Source organism: Rhinoderma darwinii, chromosome 2 (assembly GCF_050947455.1).
Source record: "Rhinoderma darwinii isolate aRhiDar2 chromosome 2, aRhiDar2.hap1, whole genome shotgun sequence".
Taxonomy (NCBI): domain Eukaryota; kingdom Metazoa; phylum Chordata; class Amphibia; order Anura; family Rhinodermatidae; genus Rhinoderma; species Rhinoderma darwinii.
This window is the reverse complement of record NC_134688.1, coordinates 262,873,124-262,891,893: the sequence shown is the minus strand read 5'-3', so window position 1 is coordinate 262,891,893 and position 18,770 is coordinate 262,873,124. Positions and strand designations below refer to the sequence as shown.

The window sequence follows — 18,770 nt, the reverse complement described above, 5'->3', positions numbered from 1 at the left end:
CGGACCGCCTCCACCCCATCCTGATGCCTGATGCTTGTATAAAGCGACTCTATGTCTGCAGTCACAAGGTACATGTCTGTTTCGACTTGGATTCCACTGACCCTCCCAATCACGTCCGTCGTGTCCCTAACATAGGACGGCAGATCATATACCAGTGGCTTCAAGTAATGATCAATAAATTTACATACTGGATCACACAATCCATCTATCCCGGACACGATTGGGCGGCCCGGGGGGTCAGTGGGATCCTTGTAAATCTTTGGAAGGAGGTATAGGGTTGGAATTCTTGGATCATCAATGATTAATCCATCACGTATTTTTTTTGGGATAATTCCGTCTTCAAAGGCCATGTCTACAATACTCCTCAACTGCTGGGAGAGGCAGGTTTTCCTGGGGGATGGCTCCCGCGCTGCCGACCAGGTGCAGATGTGGCTGAGATACATTGATGATATTTTTTTCATATGGCAGGGATCGGAGTCTGGCCTGATGGGATTCATGCAGCAGCTTAACCAAAACCCATTTAACATCAAATTGACATACAAATACCACCGGCAACAGGTGGAATTTTTGGATATACAAATTTTTTCGGATAGTGAGGGTTACCTGCATACGGATGTATTCCGTAAGTCTACATCGGTTAATTCGCTGCTGCATGCCTCATCATCCCACACTCCATCCACGATCAAAGCCATCCCGGTTGGTCAATTTCTCAGGATGAGGCGGATCTGTTCCTCTGATGCATTGTTTGAACATCAATCCGCAGATTTAAGGGAGAGATTTTTGGAACAAGGCTATAGTAAGAGAGCTATAAAATCTGGCTATAGGAGAGCAAAAACAACGCCACGCCGGGATCTCCTTATACCAAAACAGCAACAGGATAAGGAACCCGGGGTACGGTTCATATCGACCTATAATGGACAGTGGAATAAGATGCGGTGCATCTTAGAGAGACACTGGCCCATTCTTATGTCTGAACCACAACTAGCTCAGAATTTGTCTGACAGACCTCTCATGACAGCCAGAAGAGCTAGGAACCTGAGGGATCTGTTGGTGAAAAGTCATTATGTCCCACGTCAGACGGCGCTCTTTGGCTCAAGTGGACCTAGGAGGGGCTGTTTCCCCTGTGGCAAATGCAGAGCCTGTGCCAACATATGTCGTGCAACTGACTTTTCGTTTGCAGATGGAGTACGTCATTTTGAGATCCGGGACTATATCTCGTGTAGTACCGCTTATGTCATCTATCTTGCTACATGTGGGTGTTCCAAGTTATACGTTGGACTAACTTCCCGAGAACTGCGAATCTGCACCCGAGAACATGTGCGGGATATTGTGAACGCTAGCACGGTTGATGACTTGACACAATTAAAAACGATACCCCGACACTTTAAACTTCACCATGGTTCCAATCCAAAAACCTTTTTGGTGAAAGGTATTGATAGGATACACTGTGGCATCAGGGGGGGTAATGCGAAGAAGGTTTTGGCGCAAAGGGAAAGCAAATGGATAGTTATGTTGGGATCCATGACTCCACGGGGACTCAATGAGAATCTTAGTTTTGTTCCATTTTTATAGGCTTATCTCACAGTCCCTACCACCTATGTATGTCCTTATCTGTATTTTTAATTCTATGTATTTTATATGTCTTTTCACTAGATATGACGAGTAATTGACCAAGCCCCCTATTGTGTCCTTTGGAATCGGCCTGAACCCTATGAACCCTCGCGGGACAACACTCCCAAGAAAACTGTAATGCCAATAGTGCTCCTATATAGGGACAATGACATCTGCCCCTTGACATGCACCTCTTTGTAATCATGGATTTGGATGACGCAACATCGATTGTATATAGATATATAATTGTTGATCTGTTTATTGACGTATATACGTACCTCATGCCCGTCCCATATGTATATACTTTTTATTTTTATGTATTAATTTTTATTTATTACTTCTCACTGTTCCTGTTGCATTATTTAATATGATGAATTACTAATTTAGGTCACATATGCACTTTATTTATTTATCTATTATATATGCATCTTTAATTACCTAATTTTTATTATTTGTTTTTCACATTGTATATTTTTGTTTCCTTTTATCTCTATCTTGATATGGAGTCATATTTATTATTTTTTGCGTGGTTTGTTTGTTTGTTATACATTGTTGGAATTATTATTAATATTGTATTTGTATTCACTATCATAGTACATATGGGATCAAAGTAATATATAGTGGGCATGATGAATGTTTACACTTTATGTCATTAATACACTGTACAGACGTAATAATTGGGGTCAGCTTTGTGTATGCAATGTCACTATAAATGTTTATCCTTCTGTATACAATCTGGCCCCTTTTTCTTGGGGCCCATAGTGGGCGCTATGTCTGCTGTTGATATATATACATATGGGTTGAGGATATCATCCTCTACTATACACATATCAGTATATAGCTACAGTAATGTGTATCCTATCAATGTTTATTATTCCTTATGGCCTTACATATTATTATATTCAATAGTTAATGCTCCTTTCCATTGGGAATGGGAGGGGTCATGGGATGTATTTGAAGATAGTGGGAATTATATATACTGGGACGCATATTTGTGATGCGCCTTATATGTGAGTGGCTGTGATGATCGGCCAGTGGACACATACCGTTGTAGATTCCATTGTCCTTGATTCGGCGGTGATGTGCGCATGTCCGCTGCGGCGGCTGGGTGCGGGGTATCCCCCCTCCGTCTCCGAGGGCGCATTGCGCATGTCCGGAACTCCCGTCACGGGTCGGGATTCCGGATGTGTGCTGCCGCGCCTGGAGCCGGATGTGGGGTTTGCCTCGCTTCCGGCTGCTTCAGCGTTGATGCGCCGCTGTGCACCGTTTTAATCAATTGACACGGACACTATAAAGGGGCAGTGGCGGGACATACACGGTCATATATCCCCTTGAGGAAGCTTTTCGTGGCGAAACGCGCGTCGGGGTATACGGCGGAGCAGACACTCTTTTACCTTCTGTTACACACATGGGTAAGTCTTTTGATTTGACCAGTCAACCCCATGCTATGCATTGTCTTTGATTATAACTGTGGGGTGGTCCATACAGCTATGTGTACATGATTGCCCATATAGTATAGTGTGTAGCAGGTTGTGAGTGCGGCCTCCGTAACTTTACTAGAGTCATACTTGCTGGTTCATTTTTTAATTTATATATTGTTTGTCCAAATAAAATTTATAACTTTTTATATATTGATACATTGGCGTTAAAGGCTCTTTTGTCTCTTTGTGTTATAACTATCTGTGTATGGAGCTGCCTAGATGATTTTGGGGGGACAGTGGTGCTTTATGCAGTCTCCAGCCATTAATACAACTCTGTTTAGAGTCTATATATTTATTGTCACAGATTTTGTAGCGGATTTCATGCAGACCTCACCCTTTTGCATTGCAAAGGGTAAATTCTGTGATGAAAATCTACAACAAATCTGTGATGTGTGAATGCACCCTTTTACAAGGCATTACTCTGTGTAGGGGACAAAATGGGGGCATTATACTGTATAGGGGGCACTATGAGTACATAATATTGTGGAAAGACACTATGGGGCATGATACTGTAGGGAGGCACTATGGGGGCATGATACTGGAGACACTATGGGGGCAAGATACTGTGTGGGGGCACTATAGGTGCATGATACTGTATTGAGGCATGATACTGGGTAGGGGGTACTATGGTGGCATGATACTGTACGGGGGCATGATACTGTACGGGGGCATGATTCTGTGTGGGGGCACTACTGGAGCATGATAATGTGTGGGGGCACATTGGGAGCATTATATTGTGTGGAGGAACTATGGGGGCATAATAAAGTATAGGGGCATGATACTGTGTAGGGTGCACTATGGAGGCATTACACAGTTTAGGGGAACTATGGGAGCATGCTACTGTGTGGGGGTACTATGAGAACATAGTACTGTGTGGGGGCATTATGAAGCATTATACTGTGTGGTGGCACTATAGGGGCATGATATTGTGTGGGGGTAGGGTACTGTGTATAGGGCACTATAGGCAGCCTGATTCAGTGTGGGGCACTATGGGAGCATTATACTGTCTGGTGGCACCATAATAGGGACATCATACTGTATGGGGGCATGACACTATGTCGGGAGCACTATAAGGGCATAGTACTGTGTGGGGGTAACTATGGGGTTTTGATACTGTAAAGGGGCAAATAAACTGTGCAGAGACACTATGGGGCATAATACTGTGTACGAGGCGCTATAGGGACATGCCTCCTGAGGAATACTAGTGAGAAACGCGCGTCGAGGCGGCCATCCACACTAACAGGTCTTATATTTAGGTGAGCTACCTTTTTCCATAAAAATGACTTTCACTGTTAATACTATTAAGTGATATTTTACTTATTACATTATATACCTTTTGCATGTGAGGGATTATGCCTCCTTTAAAGAGGCTCTGTCACCAGATTTTGCAACCCCTATCTGCTATTGCAGCAGATAGGCGCTGCAATGTAGATTACAGTAACGTTTTTATTTTTAAAAAACCAGCATTTTTGGCCAAGTTATGACCATTTTCGTATTTATGCAAATGAGGCTTGCAAAAGTACAACTGGGCGTTTTGAAAAGTAAAAGTCCAACTGGGCGTGTATTATGTGCGTACATCGGGGCGTGTTTACTACTTTTACTAGCTGGGCGTTGTGTATAGAAGTATCATCCACTTCTCTTCAGAACGCCCAGCTTCTGGCAGTGCAGACACAGCCGTGTTCTCCAGAGATCACGCTGTGACGTCACTTCCCCAGGTCCTGCATCGTGTCAGACGAGCGAGGACACATCGGCACCAGAGGCTACAGATGATTCTGCAGCAGCATCGGCGTTTGCAGGTAAATCGATGTAGCTACTTACCTGCAAATGCTGATGCTGCTGCAGAATCAACTGTAGCCTCTGGTGCCGACACGATGCAGGACCTGTGAGTGACGTCACAGATCTGCACTGCCAGAAGCTGGGCGTTCTGAAGAGAAGTGGATGATACATCTCTTCTCAATGCCCAGCTAGTAAAAGAAGTAAACACGCCCCGATGTACGCACATAATACACGCCCAGTTGTACTTTTACTTTTCAAAACGCCCAGTTGTACTTTTGCAAGCCTCATTTGCATAAATACGAAAATGGTCATAACTTGGCCAAAAATACTCGTTTTTTAAAAATAAAAACGTTACTGTAATCTACATTGCAGCGCCGATCTGCTGCAATAGCAGATAGGGGTTGCAAAATCTGGTGACAGAGCCTCTTTAACTGTTCATACATAGATACTTTTTCTTGCAATTTTCCCCCAACCAATCTAACTGCTTGCTAGGTTTGCAGGAATAATATACATGGTCTTTTGGTAGCCAGTTAGTTCACTATAGATTCTGAGATATAAATTGCATTATGTTAAGTGCCTAAATCCACATCCAGTGGAAAGTGTGTTTTGGCTCACAAGTTGTTCCATTTTTTATGTCATTACCATTGTGCATTTTAATATATATTTAATAAAAGGTATTTTTTATATTGATACTTTGTGTATTTTGGTTTGCATGACTCCAATTCGGTTGATTGTCAGTTTACTATAGGGGCATTATAATGTGTGGGGACATGTTTATGTATAGGGGCAGTGTGGGGGCCTCCTATATTTAGAACAAAGTTTCTAATGTTGTACTTCCAATAAGCACATTGTCCACATTTGATGTTCCCCTCCGGGATCTTACAAAGTGTTACAAGGGTTAGTAAGTCTTTGTCACGAGGCGGGGTGTGGACCCACTGGGCCGTACCACGTAGTGGGATGGCAGCTGGCCAAACAGGTAAGTACAGAGTTCAATAGTTCAGCGAGGATACCTGAGGCAATCGTAGACAGTAGCGAGGCAGGCACATCCAGGACCAGGCGGCGGAAGATATCAGGAGAGGTGTAGCAAATCAAGCGAGACCGTAGCACAGCACGGCAACACCACAGCACGGCACTAGAACTGGGTAGCAAGGAAACAGGACATGAGATACAGGAACAAGGTATACTGGGACACTGGGAAACCATTAGCACGACAAACTATGGGTAACAAAAAACGCTCTGGCAAAGAGCAAGAGGGCAGAGCCCTTTCTATAGCCCAGGGCATCCTGGGGTAGATTGCAGACTTCCTGCAAAATGCGCGCACTGGCCCTTTAAGACCCGCCGTAGATAGTCTCGATGCCCGGAAGTGAGTGCCGGCGCCTCACAGGAGGACGACGCTGCAAGCAAATAAGATGTCCATGGCCACGGCCGTCGAGGTTTAAGACAGAATGACGGACTGTGGCCATAGACGTTACAGTGTAAAAGAGATCAGCAGCACAACCAGAATCTCTCCACCAGAGGGGAACAAGGTAGATAATCCCAACCAGGGATAGTGCAAGCAGCATGTAAGGTGGTAGAAAACACCAAAGAACACGCAAAAGGCAGAATAACGCGATCAAAATTACCACCAACAGGGAAGACTGTCAACAAGACCATAAGGAAATGGACAGACTAGTGGTGAATATCTCATCTGTGGAACTTACGAGTTCTGAGCTCGATCTGCTTAACCCTTTCACGACCAAGGACGAAAATGAACGTTCTGGTCGGCTGCTAGTTCCCGCACCAGGACGTTCATTTTCGTCAGTATTTAAAACTGTCACTCTGTGTAAACACAGAGTGACAGGCACGCGCTGACAGCTGTCCTAGACAGCTGAGACATCAGTCTCGCCGGACAGCGGACCATCGCCGCTTCTTTCGGCAATTAACCCCTTAAGTGCGGCGACGGATTGCCGTCGCCGCATTTAAGTGGTTTGAAGCACATCGGCAGCCCCCACGAAGTGATCGTGGGGGCTACCGATGCTTGTCGTGGCAATCGGAGGTCAGACAATGACCTCCGGGTTGCCATGTACGGAAGCCTCGGAGGAGCAGCCTCCGCCGGTCCTCCGATGCTTCCTGTCAGTGTGACTGTCACGTCACAATGACAGTTAGAGTACATTACACTATGTGTGTAGTGTAATGTACTCTAGCAGCGATCAAAGCTGCAAGACTAAGTGTCCCCTAGTGGGACAAGTAAAAAAAAGATAATAAAAATGTTTTAAAAAAAGTGTAAATATAAAAGTTATAAGTGATATAAACATGAACTGCTTTTTTTTCCTATAATAAGACTTTTATTATAGAAAAAAAATAAACACGTTAAAAAAGAACACATATTTGGTATCACCGCGTTCGTAACGACCCCAACTATAAAACTGTAATGTTATTTTTCCCGCACGATGAACACCCCAAAAAAAATCAATAAAAACCTACGACAGAATCACAATTTTTTTGGTCACCACCGCTCCCTAAATAAAGAATAAAAAGTGATCAAAAAGTCGCATGTACCCAAAAATATTACCAATAAAAACTTCTATCCGTCCCGCAAAAAACGAGCCCTTACACAGCTTTTTTGACTAAAAAATAAAAAAATTATGTCTCTCAGAATATGGTGACACAGAATTTTTTTTTTTTTTACAAATAAGTCATTTTATTGTGCAAATGCTAAAAAAAAGGACCAAACCTATATACATATGGTATCGCCGTAATCGTACAAACACGCAGAATAAAGTAAAAATGTCACTTATAGCGTACGATGAGCGCCGCAAAAAGAAAACCTAAAAAACGGTGTCAGAATTCCTGTTTTTTGCTCAGGATTGCAAAAAAATGGAATAAAAAGTGATCAAAAAAAAATCGCACGTACCCCAAAATGGTGGCAATGAAAACGACAGATTGTCCCGCAACAAATAAGCCCTCACAGGGCTCCGGTGGTGAAAAAATAAAAAAGTTCTGGCTTTCAGAATATAACGATGCAAAATGTGCAGAGTGTCCAAAAGTGGATAAGATCGGGCGCCATTTATCAGTGCGACACCGGGCACATATCTATGAAATATTATTTATTTACCCCATTATTATACCCTCTTATTATGCCCTGATGTTCTCCGCACAGATTACACATACCCCCAAATTATAAACTGAAATACCAGAAAAACCCCAAACAAAACTACTACCAAGCAAAATCTGCGCTCCAAAAGCAAAATGGTGTCCCTCCCTTCTGAGCCCTGCAGCGTGCCCAAGCAGCAGTTTGCGCCCACACATATATGGCGTCGCCATACCCGAGAGAACCCGCTTAACGTTTTATGAGGTATTTGTCTTCTGTGGCACAACATGTTATGCACTAAAATGGCGTATCAGTGGAAAATTGTAATATTCACTGTGAACCATCCGCTGTGCATTAACCCCTTTGCGCAATATGACTTAATTGCCCGTCATCGTGCGGCGGTTGATGTATGGAGCCGGCTCACGTGCTGAGCCCGCTCCATACGTTGCGGGTGTCGGCTGTGTATTACAGCAGGCCCCCTCGGTACTAACGGACAGGTACAGCGATCGCTCTGTTACAGAAGCCTGTAAGAATAACAATATACTGCAATACATTAGTATTGTAGTGTATTGTACCAGTGATCCAATGATCGCTGGATCAAGTCCCCTAAGGGGATTGATTAATAAAATGTGTAGAAGAATTCTAGTTATTAGTAGTGAGAATTTTTTTTTTTTAAGTAAAAAAAAAAACACCTTTTCGCATTTTTCTTCTAAAGTAATGTAAAAAAATGAACAAAATTGGTATCGCTACGTCCGTAAAAGTCCGAACTATTACAATATACCATTATTTAATTTGCACAGTGCACACCTTAAAAAAAATTAATAATTGAAACCGCCAAAATCACAGGTTTTTTTTCTGTCACCTTCGCTGTAAAAAAAAAATGTAATACAACTTTTGAATCACTTTTTATGTACCAAAAAATGATACCAGTAAAAACTGCAGCTCCTCCCGCAAGAAATAAGCCCTCACACCTCTCTATTGGTGGAAAAATAATAAAGTTATGGCTCTTGGAAAGCGGGGAGTGAAAATCTAAAATATGAAAGCAAAAAATGGATCAGTCCTGAAAGGGTTAATTCATTTCTAATGAAAAAACGTATGACCACATGTGGGGTATTTCCGTACTCGGGAGAAATTGCTTTATAAAAAAATGGTTGTTTTTTTCCTCCTTTATCCCTTGTGAAAATGAGAAAATGCAACATTTTAGTGGAAAAAATGTTGATATTAAATTTTGCGCCCTAATTCTAATAAACTCTGCAAAAGACCCGTGGGGTGTAAATGCTCACTATACCCCTAGAAAAATTCCTTGAAGGTTTTTCCAAGATGGGGTCACTTTTGGTGGGTTTCCACTGTTTTGGTCCCTCCAGTGCATTGCAAATGCGACATGGCACCGAAAACCATTCCAGCAAAATCATAAATCCAAATGGCGCTCCTTCCCTTCTGAGCCCTGCTGTGGGTCCAAACAGCAGTTTATTACCACATATGGGGTATTGTCGTAATCGAGAGACATTGCTTTACAAATGTTGGGGTGCATTTTCTTCGTTATTCCTTGTAAATAATAAAAATTTCTATGTTGTTTCAGAAAAAAAGTACATTTGAATTTTTACAGACTAATTCCAATATATTTAGCGAAAAACCTGTGTGGTCAAAATGCTAACTATACCCCTAGATAAATACCTTAAGGGGTCTAGTTTTTGAAATGGGGTCGTTTATGGGGAGTTTCTATCGTTCTGGCAGCTCAAAGCTTCTCCAAATGTACAGTGGGGCCTAAAACATTTTCAATCAAAATATGAGTCCTGAAAGCCTCCGGGTGCTCCCTTCCTTTGGGGCCCTGCCGTGTGTCCAGGCAGCGCATTAGGGCCACAATGTGGGTATTTTTGAAAACAGGAGAAACAGGGTGATAGATTTTGTGGTGTGTTTCTTCATTCTCATGTTCGCTTTACAAAGAAATCGGTCTTCAAACTGATACTTTTATGAAAAAAGTGAATTTTTTTTTTTCACCTGTTATGCATTAAATTTAGCAAAAAACTGTTGTGTCAAAATACTTACTATACCCCTAAATAAATACCTTATGGGGTCTAGTTTTCTAAATGGGGTCGTTTATGGGGAGTTTCTATCGTTCTGGCAGCTCAAAGCCTCTCCAAATGTACAGTGGGGCCTAAAACATTTTCAAGCAAAATATGAGTCCTGAAAGCCTCCGGGTGCTCCCTTCTTTTTGGGTCCTGCCGTGTGTCCAGGCAGCGCATTAGGGCCACAATGTCGGTATTTTTGAAAACAATAGAAACAGGGTGATAGATTTTGTGGTGTGTTTCTTGATTCTCATGGTCGCTTTACAAAGAAATTGGTCTTCAAACTGATACTTTTATGAAAAAAAGTGAACATTTTTTTTTTCACCTGCTATGTATTAAATTTAACAAAAAACTGTGGGGTCAAAATACTTACTATACCCCTAGGTAAATACCTTAAGGGGTCTAGTTTTCTAAATGGGGTCATTTGTGGGGGTTTCCATCACTCTGAGACCTATGAGCCTCTGAAAACCTGGCTTGGTGCAGGAAAACAAAATGTACTTCAAAATGTATAAAATTATTATTCAATTTGTAAGTCCTCTAAATTGCTGAAAATTTATTTTATTTTTTCAAAAGTGCTGCCAAAATAGAGTAAAGAGATGGAAATATATATTTAATTAAAAAAATTCTACAGTATGTGTGTACATATGTGACATATTGCAGTTAAAAATAGGGAAAAATGGTAATTTTTACAAAATTTCTTCCATTTTTTAATTTTTTAATTAATTTCCGCAAATTGTATCAGTCTACTTTTACCACTAAAATAAAGTACAACATGTGACGAAAAAACAATGTCAGAATTACTTGGATATTCAAAACTTTCACAGAGTTATTCTCTGATAAAGTCAGACATACCAAATTTGACAAATCTGGCTTGGTCATTAAGGTACAAACATGCCCGGTCATTTAGGGGTTAAACGGATGAGATCGATACTGATATCGATCTCACACGGCAGAGCAGGGACGCCCCCAGCCCTCAGCTGCCTCTGGCAGCTGAGACTAGGGAGATTTGACGGCTCCCAGCTCTGTTTACTTTACATTACTGATGCAGTGCCGTAAAAAGGCATATGAATCAGAATAAAGCCCGTTAGTGGCCGCCGTTAAAAGGCGTATTGGCGGTCACTAACGGGTTAACCCCTCAGATGCGGTGCACAATAGCGTGCACCGCATCTGAGTGGTTTAGGAGAGAGGGAGGGAGCTCCCTCTCATCCCACCGACACCCGGCGATAAGATCGCCGAGTGTCTGTGTCTCCAATGGCAGCCGGGGGCCTAATAAAGGCCCCCAGGTCTGCATGTAGCGAATGCCTGCTAGGTCAATAAAGTTAATTAAAAAAAAATTTGAAAAAAAATGAAAAACCCACCTTTCCCCCTTACAAAATGCTTTACTATTAAAAAACCAAAATAAAGTAAAAAAGTTACACATATTTGGTATCGCCGCGTCCGTAACCCCGACTATAAAGCTATTACATTATTTAACCTGCACGGTGAACGCCATAATTTTTTTTATAAAAAACTATGAAAAAATTGCAGTTTTCTGTGAATCCTGACTCAAAAAAAATGTGATAAAAAGTGATCAAAAAGTCGCATCTATTCCAAAATGGTACCAATAAAAACTACAAGTCTTCCCGCAAAAAAAAAGCCCTCATACAACTGCATCGGCGGAAAAATAAAAAACTTATGGCTCTTCAAATATGGAGACACAAAAACAAATAATTTTGAAAAAAAAGCGTTTTTACTGTGTAAAAGTAGTAAAACATACAAAAACTATACAAATTTGGTATTGTTGCAATTGTAACAACCCGCTGAATAACGTTATTGTGTTATTTATATCACACGGTAAACGGCGTAGATTTAAGACGCAAAAAAGAGTGGCAAAATTTCAGTTTTTTTTCTATTCCCCCCCAAAAAAAAGTTAATAAAAGTTAATCAATAAATAATATGTACCTCAAAATGGTGCTATTAAAAAATACAACTTGTCCCGCAAAAAACAAGACCTTATACAGCTATGTCGACGCAAAAATAAAAAAGTTATAGCTCTTGGATTGCGACGATGAAAAAACTTAAAAAATGGCTTGGTCATTAAGGTTTAAAATAGGCTGGTCATTAAGGGGTTAAACCGCCCGGTAGACCCATTGTCTCGGGTATTGGATCACTGTTCACACCACTTGCTACATTTCTTGATCAGTTGCTTCACAAAGGTGCAGTAAATACTGGGTCGTATGTTCAGTACACAACCCACTTTATTAACAAATTGAAAGATATTGAAGTCTCTGATGATTGCTTTTTAGTATCCTTTGACGTAGTATCTTTATACACCAGTATAGAACATGAGAAGGGGATGTTGGCGGTTTCGGAATTGTTGCGACATTGGACCCTGGATAATGAACAAAAAGAATTTGTAGTGCCATTATTGGAAATTGTATTGCAGTGCAATTATTTCCTTTTTCAGGACACCTTTTACATTCAGTGCAGAGGCACGGCTATGGGGTCCAATGTCACACCAACATACGCCAACATCTTCATGGCATTGCATTCTTTGAGGAGAGGTTTGTGTACCCATCCAGGCTCTTCCAATATGTAGGGGGCTGGATGAGGTACATTGACGATATTTTCTTTGTGTGGTATCACAGTGAAACACAGGTATTGAAGTTCCAAGAAGAAATCAATAGTCATTTCCCTGAACTTCAGTTTACTTTGACATACTCACGGGATAATATACAATTTCTGGATACTACTGTGACTAAGAAGAATAATTGTCTTATTACAGATTTATACGTAAAACCCACCGACTGTAACAATTTGTTACACTATAGTAGTTGTCATCCCCGGGGTACGGTGGTGTCCCTTCCATTTAGTCAACTCCTTAGGGTATGTGCACACGATAGCAGGCATTTACGTCTGAAAAGACAGACTGTTTTCAGGAGAAAACAACTGCCTCGTTTCAGACGTAAATGCTCCTCCTCGCATTTTGCGAGGCTTCTCTGACAGCCGTAAATTTTGAGCTGTGCTTCATTGAGTTCAATGAAGAACGGCTCAAATTACGTCTGAAAGAAGTGTCCTGCACTTCTTTTGCCGAGGCTGTATTTTTACGCGTCGTCGTTTGACAGCTGTCAAACAACGACGCGTAAATGACAGGTCGTCTGCACAGTACGTCGGCAAACCCATTCAAATGAATGGGCAGATGTTTGCCGACGTATTGTAGCCTTATTTTCAGACGTAAAACGAGGCATAATACGCCTCATTTACGCCTTAAAATAGGTCGTGTGAACCCAGCCTTAGAGTTAAGAGAATTGTCTCAGAGGATAATGTTGTAGAGGAGAGACTTGGTAATATGTGCAGTAAATTCCTTAGGCGAGGTTATCCTGGACCTATGATTGAAAGAACGACTCAGAAGGTCAAAAACTACAAACGTAGTGATCTGTTGGTGAAAAACTCCTCTAAGAAGAGACTGAAAAAAATTCAGTTTGTGTCGACATATTCCTCGACCAGTAGGAAAATTTCTAAAATTCTTAGGGATTATTGGCCTATTCTCAGTGACACTTTTCCTGGGAATATTGAATTCCAAGATCCTCCCATCATGTCCTTCCGTAGACCCCCTAATTTGAGGGATCGCCTTGTACGTGCGGATATTGGCTCCTTAACTAAAACCAAATCTCAAAGAAAGGGATGTTTTGCCTTGGATGTTGCAACTGCAACAGTATGATGCGGGGAAACACCATGGTACATCCAAGGACAGGGAAAACCTATGGGATCAAACAATCTTACACATGTCTTTCCAAATTTGTTATATATGTCATACAATGTCCATGTGGACTTTTGTATGTGGGAGATACCACGCAGGAGTGCAAAACACGCATTAACCAGCATAAGTATACAATCAGGAGCAAAAAGGTAGATCTACCGATCCCTGAACACTTTATCAAATTTGGACACAATATTTCACAATTGCGTTTCAGAATTATTGATGGGGTTGCCCCTATGAGGAGAGGAGGAGATAGGGAGAAGATACTTAAAAAACTAGAACTCAAATGGATCTATGAATTGGATACCCTTGAGCCTAAGGGGCTAAATAGGGAGTTCAGGACTACGGGTATCTGTTAGGAGTGTGTCTGCGAACATGGTCCTGGACATATCATCATCAGTAGTGGGGTTGTGATAGAGTGCTTGGCTATCAGCCATGTGACTACTTAAATCTTTGCAGATTTTTTAATGTTATTTTGCTTTTTCTTTTTTTAGGTTTTTCTATGTCATTTACACCATATGGGGATCTGTTTTTAGAATCGTCTTTCAACATTTTTTGGTGAAGAACACTATTGAAGAATCCTGATCAGTCTTTGGGATTAGTGCTTGAGTCTATATTCTCTGCCTGTCTTATCACAAATACTCAATCTGTTACTTATTATCATATATTATTGTGTACGAATTTTGTATTGCTTTTCCTAAATATTGTAGAACTGCATTTAGTATTTCGTACGTTCTATGTCTCATTGAACTATGTAGCAGATAAGACACGCAGAGTATTCCCCTATTTTGGGATCCATACTACGTAAGTTATTAGCGTCCTTTTGTTATGAGGATTGATAGTTCTCTTCTGACTGGGCTACGATTACGTAGCCCACCCTTAAGCGCATGCGCGGTCCGGAGTCAGACCGCGATGCGTATCTATGGTAACGGCAGACGCCGGATATTTAAGGAAATGAAACTTCCTGTCATGCACCATGAGGACTTTGGACACGCACGAGACAAGATGGGTCTCAATAGACTGTCTTTCAGGTACTACATTAGCGATCTTGAATTATATTTACACTGTATTGGATACTGATGATGTGGGGGTTTTTTGTATTATGTGAGAGCATATTTATGAGGGTATTTTATTGTTGTTGATGTTGTACACATGCAGGAAGTGATGTCACATCACATGTGATATATAAAGCGTGCACTATTGTATTATCACTATGCTTGACAAAGACCCAATAGGGGTTGAAACGTTGCAGTTTTTTATGCTTGGTGAATAAACTTTCACTTTTTGGGATATCGGAGTGCTGCAGTCTTTCTTTTTACTATTGTGCATAGACATTACAGTCTTCTCACTAGGACATCTTTCAGACTACGGTTGGGTTTATAGGAGATCAAAGGTTTCTTGTGGGCAATTGCTTTTAAATCTGGATTGTCTTTGTTTATATGCCAGCATTTAAATATGCCAGTTTTATTAGCTTTATCCATGAAGCCGTGTTGATAACAAAATGCAAAAGTGTTTTTCATGTCTTTTTGCTATTGTTGGAGGAAAATATAATTGTCACTATTGTTCCTCTTTTGGCTATATGGAATTTCCCTTTTAACATGTTGGGGGTGTAAACTTTGATAATGTAATAATGAGTTTGTAACGGTAGGTTTGCGGTAACCAGTAGTGTCTAGCTGACCATTCACCACCGTAACCAATACATTCAAGAATTCTAAACGATCACCGCCAAAATTGGAGGTGAATTTCATGTTCATAGCCTTAGAATTGTTGAGATACATGATGAAGTCGGTGAATTGACTATCCAACCCAGACCAAATAATAAACACATCATCTATGTATCTCAAGAATAACTCAATATACGAAACATAAGGATTATCCAGTGTGAATATGAAGAATTTTCAAATAACATTTGCCCCTTTATCAGCTTTCTTCATTATCAAGCTGTCATCGATTTTAAGTAACTCAATTGCTTAAAATTCCCTCAAGCTCAAATTTGAAGCTATTGATGGATAAATAAGAGCTTTAACCTCTTTTAGGACCTGAGCAGAAAACAGGTCAATGGAGACTCCTGGTTGTAAACAAGTAAATTTAATAACCATAACAGATACATTTTCATAAGAGAAATCTTTACCACACAATAATTTTGTGAGCAATTCAACACACCGTTGTCTGAGACATCAAAATTAGTACCACAATTAAACCCCAAATGGCCTATAATAGTAGTTATCTCACCCTCCTTTTTAACCCCTTAGTGACCCGCCTATTTTAGGCCTTAACCCCTTCCCTTTTTGGCCACTTTTGACCTTCCTAACAGAGCCTCATTTTTCAAATCTGACATGTTTCAATTTATGTGGTAATAACTTCGGAATGCTTTTACCTATCCATGCGATTCTGAGATTGTTTTCTCGTGACACATTGGACTTTATGTTACTGGCAAAATTTCCCTGATACATTCAGTATTTAATTATGAAAAACATAAAAATTTTGCGAAAAATTGAAAAAATTTGCATTTTTCATAAATTTTAATGTATCTGCTTCTAAGACAGGCAGTTATACCACACAAAATTGTTGCTAATTAACATCCCACATATGTCTAATTTAGATTGGCATTGTTTTTTGAACATCCTTCTAGTTTTCTAGGACGTTACAAGGCTTAGAACTTTAGCAGAAATTTCTCAAATTTTCATTGAAAATTTCAAGAAAAGGCTATTTTTACAGGGGCCAGTTCAGTTGTGAAGTGGCTTTGAGAGCCTTATATATTAGAAACCCCCAATAAGTCACCCCATTTTAAAAACTTCACCCCTCAAAGTATTGAAAAAATCATTTAGATAGTTTCTTAACCCTTTAGATGTTTCACAGGAATCATAGCAAAATAGAGGTGAAATTTACAAGTTTACAAATTTGTAGAAATTTATTTTTAATCCATTTTTTTTGTAACACAGAAAGTTCTACCAGAGAAATGCAACTCAATATTTATTGCCCAGGTTCTGCAGATTTAGGAAATATCCCACATGTGGCCCTAGTGTGGTAATAGACTGAAACACCGGCCTCAGAATCAGAGGAGCACTTAGAGGATTTTGAGGCCTTCTTTTTATTAGAATATATTTTAGGCACCATGTCTGGTTTGAAGGGCTCTTGCGGTGCCAAAACAGTGGAAATCCCCCAAAAGTGACCCCATTTGGGAAACTACATACCTCAAGGAAATTATCTAGAGGTATAGTGAGCATTTTGACCCCACAGGTTTACTTCAGAAATTATTGGAAGTAGGCTGTAAAAATTAAAATCTAATTTTTTTTCAAAGAAAATGTAGGTTTAGCTAATTTGTTTTCATTTCCACAGGGAATAAAGGAAAAAAAAAACATGCAAAATCTGTAAAGCAATTTCTCCCAAGTAAAACAATACCCCACATGTGGTCATAAACGGGTGTTTGGACACACGGCAGGGCTCAGAAGGGAAAGAGCGCTATTTGGCTTTTGGTGCTCAAATTTAGCAGGAATGGTTTGCGGAGGCCATGTCGTATTTGTAAAGCCCCTGAGGGGACAAACCAGTGGAAACCCCCCACAAGTGACCACATTTTGGAAACTACACCCATTGAGGAAATTATCTAGAGGTATATTGAGCATTTTGGCCGCACAGGTTGTTTGCAGAAATTATTGGAATTAGGCCGTAAAAATGTAAATCTACAATTTTTCAAAGAAAATGTAGGTTTAGCTAATTTTTTTCATTTCCACAAGGACTAAAGGAGAAAACGTACCGCAAAATTTGTAAAGCAATTTCTCCCAAGTAAAACAATACCCCACATGTGGTCATAAACGGCTGTTTGGACACACGGCAGGGCTCAGAAGGGAAAGAGCGCTATTTGGCTTTTTGTGCTCAAATTTAGCAGGAATGGTTTGCAGAGGCCATGTCGCATTTTTAAAGCTCCTGAGGGGACAAAACAATGAAAACGCCTAAAAATTTACTCCATTTAGGAAACTACGCTCCTTGAGGAATTCATCTAGGGGTGTAATGAGCATTTTGACCCCACAGGTGTTTCATAGAATTTATTACAATTGGGCAGTGAAAATAAAAACAATCCCTTTTCTTCAATAAGACGTAGCTTTAGCTCAAAATTTTTCATTTTCTCAACAAATAAAGGAAAAAAAGAACCCAAACATTTGTAACGCAAATTTCTCCCGAGTACGGCAATACCCCAGATGTGGTAATAAACTACTTTTTAGGCACACAGTAGGGCTCAGAAGAGAAGGAGTGCCATTTGGCTTTTGGTGTGCAGATTTTACTGGATTGGTTTCTGGGCGCTATGTCGTGTTTTCAAAGCCCCTGTGGGACCAAAGCAGTGGAAACCTCCCAGAAGTAACATCACTTGGAAACTACACCCCTCAAGGTATTCACCTTGGTGTTTTGCAGAAATTAGTGTGCACTCGATGTTGCAGAGTGAAAATAGGATTTTTTTCCATAGATATGCCAATATGTGGTGCCCAGCTTGTGCCACCATAACATGACAGCTCTCTAATTATTATGCTCTGTTTCCCGGATTTAGAAAAACCATACATGTGGCCCTAATCTTTTGCCTGGACATTTGGCAGGGCTCAGGAGTGAAAGAGTACCATGCGAAATTGAGGCCTAATTTGGCAATTTACAAAGTATTGGTTCACAATTGCGGAGCTCTGATGTGAAATAATAAAAGAAACCCATGAGAAGTGACCCCATTTTGGAAACTGCACCCCTCAAGGCATTTATTAAGGGGTGTAGTGAGCATTTTCACCCTACATGTCTTTTCCATAAATGATTGCGCTGCGGATGGTGCAAAGTAAAAATTTCCGTAGATATGCTATTTCAGTGGCAAATATGTCGTGCCCAGCTTATGCCACTGGAGACACACACCCCAAAAATTGTTAAAAGAGTTCTCCCGGGTATGGCGATGCCATATATGTGGAAGTAAACTGCTATTTGGGCACGCTGTAGGGTTCAGAGGGGAGGGAGCACCATTTGGCTTTTGGAGCATGGATTTGCTTGGTAGTAGACTT

At 40.6% G+C, this 18,770-nt stretch overlaps 1 long non-coding RNA gene across 1 annotated transcript in view; it reads right to left on the bottom strand.

Annotated features, from left to right (window-relative positions):
- Positions 1-5,910: 5,910 nt before the first annotated feature.
- LOC142742953 (uncharacterized) overlaps positions 5,911-18,770 on the bottom strand; it is a 112,958-nt gene continuing 100,098 nt past the window's right edge. Inside the window, exon 4 of the long non-coding RNA XR_012881464.1 lies at positions 5,911-6,006. This is a non-coding gene — a long non-coding RNA (uncharacterized LOC142742953). The remainder of the gene's footprint in view (positions 6,007-18,770) is intronic.